This window comes from Bos javanicus, chromosome 2, assembly GCF_032452875.1.
Source record: "Bos javanicus breed banteng chromosome 2, ARS-OSU_banteng_1.0, whole genome shotgun sequence".
NCBI classification, from domain to species: Eukaryota; Metazoa; Chordata; class Mammalia; order Artiodactyla; family Bovidae; genus Bos; species Bos javanicus.
In genome coordinates this window covers 15,814,671-15,828,801 of record NC_083869.1, presented here as the reverse complement: position 1 = coordinate 15,828,801, position 14,131 = coordinate 15,814,671, and positions in this window count along the sequence as shown.

Below are 14,131 nucleotides of genomic sequence, written 5' to 3'. Positions count from 1 at the left end.
GTCCATTACCAATTCCCGGAGTTCACTCAAACTCATGTCCATCAAATCGGTGATGCCATCCAGCCATCTCATCCTCTGTCATCCCCTTCTTCTCTGGCCCCCAATCCCTCCCAGCATCAAAATGTTTTCCAAAGAGTCAACTCTTCGCATGAGGTGGTCAAAGTACTGGAGTTTCAGCTTTAGCTTCAGTCCTTACAAAGAAATCCCAGTCCTTCAGAATGGACTGGTTGAATCTCCTTGCAGTCTATGGGACTCTCAAGAGTCTTCTCCAACACCACAGTTCAAAAGCATCAATTCTTCGGTGCTCAGCTTTCTTCACACCCAACTCTTACATCCATACATGACTACTGGAAAAACCATAGCCTTGACTAGACGAACCTTTGTTGGCAAAGTAATGTCTCTGCTTTTCAATATTCTATCTAGGTTGGTCATAACTTTTCTTCCAAGGAGTAAACATCTTTTAATTTCATGGCTGCAGTCACCATCTACAGTGATTTTGGAGCCCCCCAAAATGAAGTCTGACACTGTTTCCACCGTTTCCCCATCTATTTCCCATGAAGTGATGGGACGAGATGCCATGATCTTCATTTTCTGAATGTTGAGCTTTAAGCCCACTTTTTCACTCTCCACTTTCGCTTTCATCAAGAGGCTTTTGAGTTCCTCTTCACTTTCTGCCATAAGGGTGGTGTCATCTGCATATCTGGGTAATTGATATTTCTCCCAGCAATCTTGATTCCAGCTTATGCTTCTTCCACCCCAGCGTTTCTCATGATGTGCCCTGCATATAAGTTAAATAAGCAGGGTGACAATATACAGCCTTGACGTACTGCTTTTCCTATTTGGAACCAGTCTGTTGTCCCATGTCGAGTTCTAACTGTTGCTTCCTGACCTTCATATAGATTTCTCAAGAGGCAGGTCAGGTGGTCTGGTATTCCCATCTCTTTCAGAATTTTCCACAGCTTATTGTGATCCACACAGTCAAAGGCTTTGTCATAGTCAATAAAACAGAAATAGATGTTTTTCTGGAACTCTCTTGCTATTTTGATGATCCAGTGGATGTTGGCAATTTGATCTCTGGTTCCTCTGCCTTTTCTAAAACCAGCTTGAACATCTGGAAGTTTGTGGTTCACATATTGCTGAAGCCTGGCTTGGAGAATTTTGAGCATTACTTTGCTAGCGTGTGAGATGAATGCAATTGTATGGTAGTTTGAGCATTCTTTGGCACTGAGTTTCTTTGGGATTGGAATGAAAACTGACCTTTTCCAGTCCTGTGGCCACTGCCGAGTTTTCCAAATTTTCTGGCATATTGAGTGCAGCACTTTCACAGCATCATCTTTCACGATTTGAAATAGCTCAACTGGAATTCCATCACCTCCATTAGCTTTGTTCGTAGTGTTGTTTTCTAAGGTCCACTTGACTTCACATTCCAGGATGTCTGGCTCTAGGTGAGTGGATCACACCATCATGGTTATCTTGGTCATGAAGATCTTTTTTTTTTTTTTGTACAGTTCTTCTGTGTATTCCTGCCACCTCTTCTTAATATCTTCTGCTTCTGTTAGGTCCATACCATTTCTGTCCTTTATCGAGCCCATTTTGGCATGAGATGTTCCCTTGGTATCTCTAATGTTCTTGACGAGATCTCTAGTCTTTCCCATTCTGTTGTTTTCCTCTATTTCTTTGCATTGATCGCTGAAGAAGGCTTTCTTATCTCTTCTTGCTATTCTTTGGAACTCTGCATTCAGATGCTTATATCCTTCTTTTTCTCCTTTGCTTTTCGCTTCTCTTCTTTTCACAGCTATTTGTAAGGCCTCCTCAGACAGCCATTTTGCTTTTTTGCATTTCTTTTCCATGGGGATGGTCTTGATCCCTGTCTCCTGTACAATGTCATGTTCCTCCATCCATAGTTCTTCAGGCATTCTGTCTATCAGATCTAGTCCCTTAAATCTATTTCTCACTTCCACTGTATAATTATAAGGGGTTTGATTTAGGTCATACCTGAATGGTCTAGTGGTTTTCCCTACTTTCTTCAATTTAAGTCTGAATTCGGCAATAAGGAGTTCATGATCTGAGCCACAGTCAGCTCCTGGTCTTGTTTTTGCTGACTGTATAGAGCTTCTCCATCTTTGGCTGCAAAGAATATAATCAATCTGATTTTGGTGTTGACCATCTGGTGATGTCCATGTGTAGAGTCTTCTCTTGTGTTGTTGGAAGAGGGTGTTTGCTATGACCAGTGCATTTTTTTGGCAAAACTCTATTAGTCTTGGCCCTACTTCATTCCGTATTCCAAGGCCAAATTTGCCTGTTACTCCAGGTGTCTCTTGACTTCCTACTTTTGCATTCCAGTCCCCTATAATGAAAAGGACATCTTTTTTGGGTGTTAGTTCTAAAAGGTCTTGTAGGTCTTCATAGAACCATTCAACTTCAGCTTCTTCAGTGTTACTGGTTGGGGCGTAGACTTGGATTACTGTGATATTGAGTGGTTTGCCTTGGAAACGAAGAGATCATTCTGTCATTTTTGAGATTGCATCCAAGTGCCGCATTTCAGACTCTTTTGTTGATCATGACGGCTATGCCATTTCTTTTAAGGAATTTTTGCCCGCAGTAGTAGATATAATGGTCATCTGAGTCAATTTCACCCATTCCAGTCCATCTTAGTTCGTTGATTCCTAGAATGTCAACGTTCACTCTTGCCATCTCTTGTTTGACCACTTCCAATTTGCCTTGATTCATGGACCTGACATTCCAGGTTCCTATGCAATGTTGCTCTTTACAGCATCGGACCTTGCTTCTGTCACCAGTCACATCCACAACTGGGTATTGTTTTTGCTTTGGCTCCATTCCTTCATTCTTTCTGGAGTTATTTCTCCACTGATCTCCAGTAGCATATTGGGCACCTACTGACCTGGGGAGTTCCTCTTTCAGTGTCCTATCATTTTGCCTTTTCATACTGTTCATGGGGTTCTCAAGGCAAGAACACTGAAGTGGTTTGCCATTCCCTTCTCCAGTGGACCACCTGTTTTGGGTGGCCCCACGGGCATGGCTTAGTTTCATTGAGTTAGACAAGGCTGTGGTCCTAGTGTGATTAGATTGACTAGTTTTCTGTGATTATGGTTTCAGTGTGTCTGCCCTCTGATGCCCTCTTGCAACACCTACCATCTTACTTGGGTTTCTCTTACCTTGGATATGAGGTATCTCTTCACGCTGCTCCAGCAAAGCGCAGCCGCTGCTCCTTACCTTGGACGAGGGGTATCTCCTCACTGCCGCCCCTCCTGACCTTGAACGTGGAATAGCTCCTGTAGGCCCTCCTGCGCCCGCACAGCCACCGCTCGTTGGACGTGGGGTTGCTCCTCCCGGCTGCCGCCCCTGACCTTGGATGTAGGATAGCTCCTCTCCGCTGCACCATGTGCGTGGTCGCAGCTGCCCATGCTTGTGCATCGTTGCAGCCGCCCGTGCTATACTCTTGTACATATGTATATATATATTATATACATAAGCCCATATATTCACACACCCCTGTATATATGTGTGTGTATGTATATACAGCTCTGTATATATGTGTATATATATTATATATGAGCCTATATACATATATACCCTTGTATATACTGTGTATATCTATGTATACCCCTGTGTGTGTATCAGTTCAGTTGCTCAGTTGTGTCTGACTCTTTGTGACCCCATGGATGGCAGCACACCAGGATTCCCTGTCCATGACCAACTTCCAGAGCTGACTCAAACTAATGTCCATCGAGTTGGTCATGGCATCCAACAATCTCATCCCCCTTCTCCTCCCACCTTCAATCTTTCCCAGATCAGGGTCTTTTCAAATGAGTAAATTCTTTGCATCAAGTGGCCAATGTATTGGAGTTTCAGCTTCAGCATCAGTCCTTCCAATGAACACCCAGGACTGATCTCCTTTGGAATGTACTGGTTGCATCTCCTTGCAATCCAAGGGACTCTCAAGAATCCTCTCCAATACCACAGTTCAAAAGTATCAGTTGCTCGGTGCTCAGCTTTCTTTATAGTCCAATTCTCACATCCACACATGACTACTAGAAAAACCATAGCCTTGACTAGACGGACCTTTGTTAGCAAAATAATGTCACTGCTTTTTAATATGCTGTCCAGGTTGGTCATAACTTTTCTTCCATGGAGCAAGTATCTTTTAATTTCATGGGTGCAGTCACCATCTTCAGTGACTTTAGAGCCCCCAAATATAAAGTTTCTCATTGTTTCCATTGTTTCCCCATCTATTTGCCATGAAGTGATGGGACCGGATGCCATGATCTTCGTTTTCTGAATGTTGAGCTTTAAGCCAACTTTTTCACTCTCCTCTTTCACTTTCATCAAGAGGCTCTTTAGTTCTTCTTTGTTTTCTGCCATAAGGATGGTGTCTTCTGCATATCTGAGGTTATTGATATTTCTCCCAGTAATCTTGATTCCACCTTGTGCTTCATCCAGCCCAGCATTTTGCATGATGTACTCTGCCACTTAAGTTAGACAAGCAGGGTGACAGTATACAGCTTGACATACTCCTTTTCCTATTTGGAACCAGGCTGTTGTTCCATGTCCTGTTCTAACTGTTGCTTCCTGACCTGCATACAGATTTCTTAGGAGGCAGGTAAGGTGGTCTGGTATTCCCATCCCTTTCAGAATTTTCCACAGTTTATTGTGATCCACACAAGTCAAAGGCTTTGGTATAGTCAATAAAGCAGAAGTAGATGTTTTTCTGGAACTTTCTTGCTTTTTCTATGATCCAACAGATGTTGGCAATTTGATCTCTGGTTCCTCTGCCTTTTCTAAATCCAGCTTGAATATATGGAAGTTCATGGTTCACGTATTGTTGAAGCCTGGCTTGGAAAATTTTGAACATCACTTTGCTAATGTGTGAGATGAGTGCAATTGTGCTGTAGTTTGAGCATTTTTTGGTATTGCCTTTCTTTGGGATTGGAATGAAAAACAGACATTTTCCAGACTTGTGGCCACTGCTGAGTTTTCCAAATTTGCTGACATATTGAGTGCATCAGTTTAATAGCATCATCTTTTAGGATTTGAATTAGCTCAACTGGAATTCAATCTCCTCTGCTAACCCCACTCCAGTACTCATGCCTGGAAAATCCCATGGACGGAGGAGCCTGGTGGGCTGCAGTCCATGGGGTCACTAAGAGTTGGACATGACTAAACGACTTCACTTTAACTTCTCACTTTCATGCATTGGAGAAGGAAATGGCAACCCACTCCAGTGTTCTTGCCTGGAGAATCCCAGGGACGGGGGAGCTTAGTGGGCTACCGTCTATGGGGTCACACAGAGTCGGACACAACTGAAGTGACTTAGCAGCAGCAGCTTTGTTCATAGTGATGCTTCCTAAGGCCCACTTGACTTCATATTTCAGGATGTCTGGCTCTAGGTGAGTGATCACACCATCATTGTTATCTGGATCATGAAGATCTTTTTTGTATAGTTCTTCTGTGTTTTCTTGCCACCTCTTCTTAAAATCTTCTGCTTCTGTTAGGTCCATACTATTTCTGTTGTTTCTTGTGCCCATCTCTGCATGAGATGTTCCCTTGGTATCTCTAATTTTCTTGAAGAGATCTCTAGTCTTTCCCATTTTATTGTTTTCCTCTATTTTGTTGCACTATATGTGTGTGTATATATATATATATAAGTATACACATGCATATATATATATTTCTTAGAGCAACATATAGTTTAATAATCTCCATTTTTTAACATGTCCTTTAACTGTCTATGATAATTGGATATTTTTGTAAAACTATATAAAATTATATTTGATATATATTAATCAGTTTTCATAGTACAAACTGCTTTGTCTATTTTCCTGTTTCAGCCTGGTGATAGCATGTGTATATGTGTTGGTAAGCATACTGAGTATTCAATTTTTGTGCCTCATTAAATATATTTTTCTTCTGTGATTTTTTTTGTTAGATTTTAGCATAGTATATCATAACTCATCTCTATCTATATTAAGTAATCAAATTATTCTCATTTTTCCAAGGAGTGACTTTATAAAACTTAACTCTTGAGTCAATCTGTAATTCATGTTGAGATATAAGGTATGATTCTAAGTGATCTTTTCCATATTGGGAACTAGCTACTTCAATATCATTAACGAAATATTATTAATTAAATAATCCTTCATTTTTCTATGTTTTTGATGAAGTCTCATTTGCTATATATTAAATCACCTAATTCTCGTTATTTCTGTTTCAGTGATCTATCTGTCCTTGAGCAAGGGTTTATTGTTTTATTTATGAAGAGCCCCTTCACACACTGCTTAATGGATCATAGCCTTGTTGTGGCAAAGGGGTTTGCTTAACTCAATGAAACTATGAGCCATGCTATGCAGGACCCATCCAAGACAGACAGGTCAAAAAGAAGAGTTCTAACAAAACATGGTCCACTGAAGGAGGAAACAGCAACCCACTCTGGTGTTCTTGTCTGGAGAACCCCATGGGGAGTATGAAAAGGCAAAAAGATATGACACTGGATAATGAGCCCCACAGGTTGGAAGGTATCCAATACGCCACTTGGGCATTGCAGAAGTCATGTCAATAGCTCAAGAAAGAAAGAAGTGGATGGGCCAAAGCAGAAACAACTTTCAGTTGTGGATGTGTCTGGTGGAGCAAGTAAAGTCCAAAGCTTTAAGAAGAGTACTGCATAGGAACCTGGAATGTTAGGTCCATCAATCAAGGTAAATTGGATGCTGTCAAGCAGGAGATGGCAAGATGGAACACTGACACTTTATGAATCAGTGAACTAAAATGGATGGGAATGGGCAAATTTAACTCATATAACCATTATATCTACTACTATGGGCAAGAATAAGTTAGAAGAAATGGAGTAGTCCTCATAGTCAATCAGTTCAGTTCAGTCACTCAGTCGTGTCTGACTCTTTGCGACCCCGTGAATTGCAGCACGCCGGGCCTCCCTGTCATAGTCAACAAATGAGTCTAAAATGCAGTGTGTGTGTGTATGTTAGTTGCTTAGTTATGTCAGACTCTTTGTGACCCCTTGGACTCTAGCTCTCCAGGTTCCTGTATCCATGGGATTCTCTAGGCAAGAATACTAGAGTGGGTTGCCAGTTCCTTCTCCAGGGGATTTCCTGACCCTGGGATCAAACTTGGGTCTCCCATGTTGTGGGCAGATTCTTTACCATCTGAACCAACAGGGAAGCTACTGAAATGCAGTAATTGGGTGCAATCTCAAAAACAACAGAATGATCTAGGTTTGTTTCCAAGGCAAACCATTCAACATCACAAGTAATCCAAGCCTATGCACCAACCACTAATGCCAAAGAAACTGCAATTGACCAGTTCTATGAAGACTTACAACACCTTCTAGAACTAATACCAAATAAAAAAGAGAGAGAGAGAGACGGATGTCCTTTTCATCATATGGGATTGGAATGCAAAAGTAGGAAGTCAAGCGATACCTGGAGTAACAGGCAAGTTTGGACTTAAGAGTACAAAATGAGGCAGGGCAAAGATGATAATAGAGTTCTGTCAAGAGGACTCACTGGTCATAGAAAACACCCTTTTCCAACACCCCAAGGGATGATTCTACACACGAACACCACTAGATGGTCAATACTGAAATCAGATTGATTATGTTCTTGCAGCCAATGATGGAAAAGTTCTATACAGTCAGCAAAATCAGACTTGGGGCTGACTGTGGTTCAGATCATGAGCTCCTTATTTCAAAATTCACACTTAAATTGAAGAATGTAGGGGAAACCACCAGGCCATTCACGTATAACCTAAATGAAATCCCTATGATTATATAGTGGAAGTGACAAATAGATTCAAGGGATAGATCTGGTAGACAGAGTGCCTGAAGAACTATGGACAGAAATTCATAACATGGTACAGGAGGCAGTGACCAAAACCATCCCAAAGAAAAAGAAATGCAAAACAGCAAAGTGGTTGTCCGAAGAGGCTTTATAAATAGCTGAGGAAAGAAAACTGAAAGGCAAGGGAGAAAGGAAAAGATATACCTGAATGCAGAGTTCCAAAGAATAGCAAGAAGAGATAAGAAGGCCCTCTAAGGTGAACAATGCAAAGAAATAGAGGAAAACAATAGAATAGGGAATACTAGAGATCTATTCAAGAAAATTGGAAATGCCAAGGGAACATTTCATGCAAAGATGCTCATGATAAAGCACAGAAATGGCAAGGACCTAACAGAAGCAGAAGAGATTAAGACGAGGTGGCAAGAATACACAGAAGAACTATACAAGATATGTCTCAAAGACCTGGATAACCACAGTGGTGTGGTCACTCACCTAGGGCTGGACATCCTGGAACGTAAAGTCAAGTGGGCCTTAGGAAGCATTACTATGAACAAAGCTAGTGGAGGTGATGGAATTCCAGCTGAACTATTTAAAATCATAAAAGATGATGGATGCTGTTAAGTGCTGCACTCAATATGCCAGCAAATTTGGAAAACTCAGCAGTGGCCACAGGACTGGAAAAGTTCAGTTTTCATTCCAATTCCAAAGAAGGGGAATGCCAAACATTGTTCTCTTTGAGCCTGTTTCACATGCTAGTAAGGTTATGCTCAAAATCCTTCAAGCTAGTCTTCAAGCAGTATGTGAACCAAGAATTTCCAGATGTACAAGCTTGATTTTGAAGAGGCAGAGGAACTAGAGATTAAATTGCCAACATTTGCTGGATCATGGGGAAAGCAGGGGGCTTCCAGAAAAACATCTACTTCTGCTTCATTGACTATACTAAAAGCCTTTGACTGTGTAGATCACAACAAACTGTGGAAAATTCTTAAAGAGATGGCAATATCAGACCACCTTACCTGTCTCCTGAGAAATCTGTATGTGATCAAGAAGCAACACTTAGAACTAGACATGGAACAACTGACTAATTCAAAATTGGGAAAGGAGTACATCAACTCTGTATATTGTCACCGTGCTTATTTAACTTATATGCAGAGTACATCATGCAAAATGCCAGGCTGGATGAATTACCAGCTGGAATCAAGATTGCCAGGAGAAATATCAACAACCTCAAATATGCAGAGGCTACTACTCTAATGGGCTTCCCTGGTAGCTCAGTGGTTAAAGCGTCTGCCTTCAATGCAGGAGACCCGGGTTCGATCCCGGGTTGGGAAGATTCCCCTGGAGAAGGAAATGGCAACCCATTCCAGTATTCTTGCCTGGAGAATACCATGGACAGAGGAGCCTGGTGGGCTACAGTCCACAGGGTTGCAAAGAGTCAGACACAACTGAGCAACTTCACTTCACTTCACTTCACTACTCTAATGGCAGAAAGTTAAGGGGAACTAAAGAGCCTTGTGATGAAAATGAAAGAGGAGAGTGAAAAAGCTAGCTTAAAACTCAATATTCAAAAAACTAAGATCATGGCATCTGGTCCCATCACTTCATGTCAAATAGATGGGGAAACAATGAAACAGTGAGAGACTTTATTTATTTGGTCTCCAAAATCACTGCAGATGGTGACTGCAGCCGTGAAATTAAGACACTTGTTCTTTGGAAGGAAAGCTACGACGAACCAAGACAGCATATTAAAAAGCAGAGACATCACTTTACCAACAAAGGTCTGTCTAGTCAAAGCAATGGTTTTTTCAGTAGTCATGTAAGGATGTGAGAGTTCAACCATAAAGAAGGCTGAGTGCCAAAGAATTGTTGCTTTCAAATTGTGGTGCTGGAGAAGATTCTTGAGAGTCCCTTGGACTGCAAGGAAATAAATCAAGATCAGACGCAACTTAGTGATTGAACAACAACCCCTCTCACAGCCTTTTAACAGTTTTAAAAATGGTCTTTCCTATTTTTTCTATCAACCTAAAAACTTTTGACAATCTGAAAGTCCACTTGAATTTTCATTTTTTTAATTTATAAAAATAACAAATTAGAAAACTGTTAAAACAGTATCAATCTTCACCAAATGTTTCCCTCTGTATTTATTCATATCATTTTTTTCTCATTATAAAAGTTCAGTTCACTTGCTCAGTGGTGTCCGATTCTTTGCGACCCCATGAACCGGAGTACACCAGGCCTCCCTGTCCATCACCAACTCCTGGAGTCCACCCAAACCCATGTCCATTGAGTCGGTGATGCCATCCAACCATCTCATTCTCTGTCATCCCCTTCTCCTCCTGCCCCCAATCCCTCCAAGCATCAGGGTCTTTTCAAATGAGTCAGCTCTTTGCATCAGGTGGCCAAAGTTTTGGAGTTTCAGCTTCAACATCAGTCCTTCCAATGAACACCCAGGACTGATCTCCTTTAGGAGGGACTGGTTGGATCTCCTTGCAGTCCAAGGGACTCTCAAGAGTCTTCTCCAACACCACAGTTCAAAAGCATCAATTCTTCGGCGCTCAGCTTTCTTCACAGTCCGACTCTCACATCTATACATGACCACAGGAAAAACCATAGCCTTCACTAGACAGACCTTTGTTGGCAAAGTAATGTCTCTGCTTTTTAATATGTTGTCTAGGTTGGTCATAACTTTCCTTCCAAGGAGTAAGCGTCTTTTAATTTCATGGCTGCAGTCACCATCTGTAGTGATTTTGGAGTCCCAAAAAATAAAGTCTGACATTGTTTCACTGTTTCCCCATCTATTTCCCATGAAGTGATGGGACCGGATGCCATGATCTTTGTTTTCTGAATGTTGAGCTTTAAGCCAAGTTTTTCACTCTCCTCTCTCACTTTCATCAAGAGGTTCTTTAGTTCTTCTTTGTTTTCTGCCATAAGGGAGGTGTCATCCGCATATCTGAGGTTATTGACATTTCTCCTGGAAATCTTGATTCCAGCTTGTGCTTCCTCCAGCCCAGCATTTCTCATAATGTACTCTGCATAGAAGTTAAATAAGCAGGGTGACAATATATAGCCTTGATGTGCTCCTTTTCCTATTTGGAACCAGTCTGTTGTTCCGTGTCCAGTTCTAACTGTTGCTTCCTGACCTGCATACAGGTTTGTAATAAAAGTAGTACCTGCTTATTTAAAAGAAGAAAATTAATAAAAAAAGAGTTAAAAGATTTTTCATAGTTGCTCTAAAATATAAGCATAGTTAACCTTTTAGAGTACATTCCTTTCATATATTTTGGTCTTGCTAGTTGTAAAGATATGTACAAATTCATTTTTGTGCCATATTTTGCACAGATATTTACTGAGCACTTATTTTGCCAGTTTTCTTCCTAGGCATTAAGTCAAGCTCTGGTTTCACAAAATAAACAAATCCTGCCTTCATTTATTATAATAATAATAAATTATGTTATCATAATCTGTTTTTGTAGTTTTGCATAATCTTCATATGAATTACTGTAATAACTGCAAATTTCATTGGGTGAATCAGTTTCTATAGTCATTTTCCTATAGTTGTGTGTTAGTTGCTCAGTTGTGTCTGACTCTTTGATCCCATGGACTGTAGCCTGCCAGACTCCTCTGTCCATGGAATTCTTCAGGTAAGAATACTGGAGTGGGTTGCATTCCCATCTCCAAGGGATCTTCCTGATCCAGGGATTGAACCCAGGTCTCCTGCACTGCAGGCAGATTCTTTACCAACTGAATCACCAGAGAACTCCCAATTTTTCAATGTTACTTTTTCTGTAGTTAGAGTACCTTTTAAGATACATTTCTTGAAATGGAGTAATTTGGTTAAAGGACATGGACATATTTAAGACTTGACACAAACTTTGAAGTTGTTTTTGAAACAGCTAGTACCAACTCTCATGCTACTGAAAATAGACAATGGGAATTTTTTTTTTAATGAATCTGCCAGCAATAATTGTAAACACTGAAAATTGTTTTCATTATTTTGGTAGGTATTTCATTTTAATTTTCCCTTTTTTTGCTGCCTAGCAAGGTTGAGTCCATGGGATCGCAGAGTCAGACACAATCGAGCAACTGAACTGAACTGAGCGAGATTGAGTTGTATATGTGTGTTTTATTGGAGGACAATTACTTTACAATGTTGTGGTGGTGTGTGTGTGTGTTTTTTAAATAAGGTTAAATAAATGTATTTCTTTTTAAAATTTATATGTTCAGGAAATTCCCTAGTGGTCCAGTTGTCAGGACTCTACGCTTCCATTGCAGAGGGCCCAGGTTGGATGCCTGGTCTGGAAACTAGAATCCCACAAGCCCCACGGTGTGGCTAAAGGAAAAAAAAACAATTATCTGTTCATGCCTTTTGCCTTATTAAGGTGCTTATGCTTTCATTTCATGTGGACAAGCTCTTTATGGAATAAAGACATAGCCCTTTTTGGTATATATACTCTTCCTCAGACTTATGTCAAAGGAGGAAAGGAGAAAATGATCACTGAGCTTTCGTGCCCTGAAGTCAAATAGAGGTTTAAGCCGTCTTCCCATTTCCAGGTTCCAGTCCAGCCTATGGCACACGGCAGGTTTTGTACGCACGACACAATGGGGGCGCACTAGATGCCAATCGGCACATTGGACTCTGGAGGCCCAGAGACACTGAGAGTAACAATGACAACCTTGGCTTCTTAAACTAAGCCCAGGCCAAGAAATGACTTCCTAATAAACCAAAATCTGTTTTTTTTTTTTTTTTAATGGATAGAGAAAGATAATTTTATAGCCAGAGGACAAATGCATGCACATAACTGGATAACATCTGAAACAGCCTAAAAAAAAAGAAGGGTAAAAGGAAAGGATGTTGAGAAAGGTTGTTGTGCGGAAGGAAATAAATGAAAGCAGCAAAGCAAAGTAACAAGTATTCTACATCCATTGTGTATAAGGTATGTTGTTGGCCGTGGTGAGTGATTTTAAAAGATCTGTGGCCCCTCTATAGTTTATATAATTACTCATTTCAGAAACTTAAGCAAATCAAATGTGTATTCCTATAGAATTCTTGGTTATACACACACATACTTATGTACATGTATAACACTGAGACCTACTGAAAAGCATGGGAAAAAGCAATTCCCAAATCAGGGAAGTCTAAAGGATTCTGGAACCTGCCTTGTCTCTCCTCGTAATGACCAGTTACTTTAGGTCATGGCATTTGTGAGAGGAAGGGAAGAAGAGGTCTTCATGGCAATATTGAATTTTGTATCTTTCCTCTTACTTCTGACTTTCTCAGAGCTGTGAGCTAGAAGCTGGCAGGACCCCATACCAAGAACAGAAAAAGAGGAAACCAAGAAGGAACCATCTTCTTGCAGTAGCTGAAGTCTACTTTGTCGTACTATTTTGAGGGGTCATACAGGAAAATTTTTATTGCATACTTTATAGAATAATTTGCATTAGGCAAACTCTGTATGCCGACATGATGCATATAAGACATGGTTCCTATTTTCAAGGGTAAAAGCAGCTGCTTACCTACTATTGTAGGGGCATGCGCCTAATGTCCCTAACCTCGACAGAACCATTCATTTTCTTTCTGGTGACTTTAACAATTTTGTGCATTCATGCATGTTCAGTTGCTTCAGTCCTGCCCAACTCTTTGTGACCCTATGGACTGTAGCCTGCCAGGCTCCTCTGTCCATGGGATTCTCCAAGCAAGAATACTGGAGTGGGTTGCCATTTCCTGAGTACTATTTATTGAACACTTATTATGTCCTAGATAATTTGCCCAGAGCACTGGTTATATTATCACTTAATGATCATTTCAGGCCCAGTTCGTTGTTACTTTTTTTGACCCATACATAACCTCAAGTTTAATTAATAATTTATTCCATGACTAATTTTTAATTAATAATTATTAATACATCACTCATTCTGTTCACTCCTTTAATGTAGCTCTTCTCATTCTGTAGTCTACATTTCTGGCTGTCCCACTATACAATGAGCTCAGTAAGGGAAGCACCTCGATTTCACTCCAATTTCTTAGCATTCGGTAGTTCCTAAGTATTCTGTTGTGGGAGTATTGTGTGGAACTCCATGACTTCAAACACATTGAAGAATCATGAAATTTTTGAGCCATGAGAGGAGAAAGATTTAATTGGAAAATGTAACTTGCCTGAGGTCACATGAATCCAGTAAAATGAGATTAGAATCTAGTTGCCTTGCTTTTCAGTTCACTATTGTTTCTTCTATCATGGAAAATGCTACCAAAACATAACTAAGTATCTTTTATCTCCCAGCTCCACCCAAACCTCATCAGTCCATGGCCTTTGGGCCTTCAG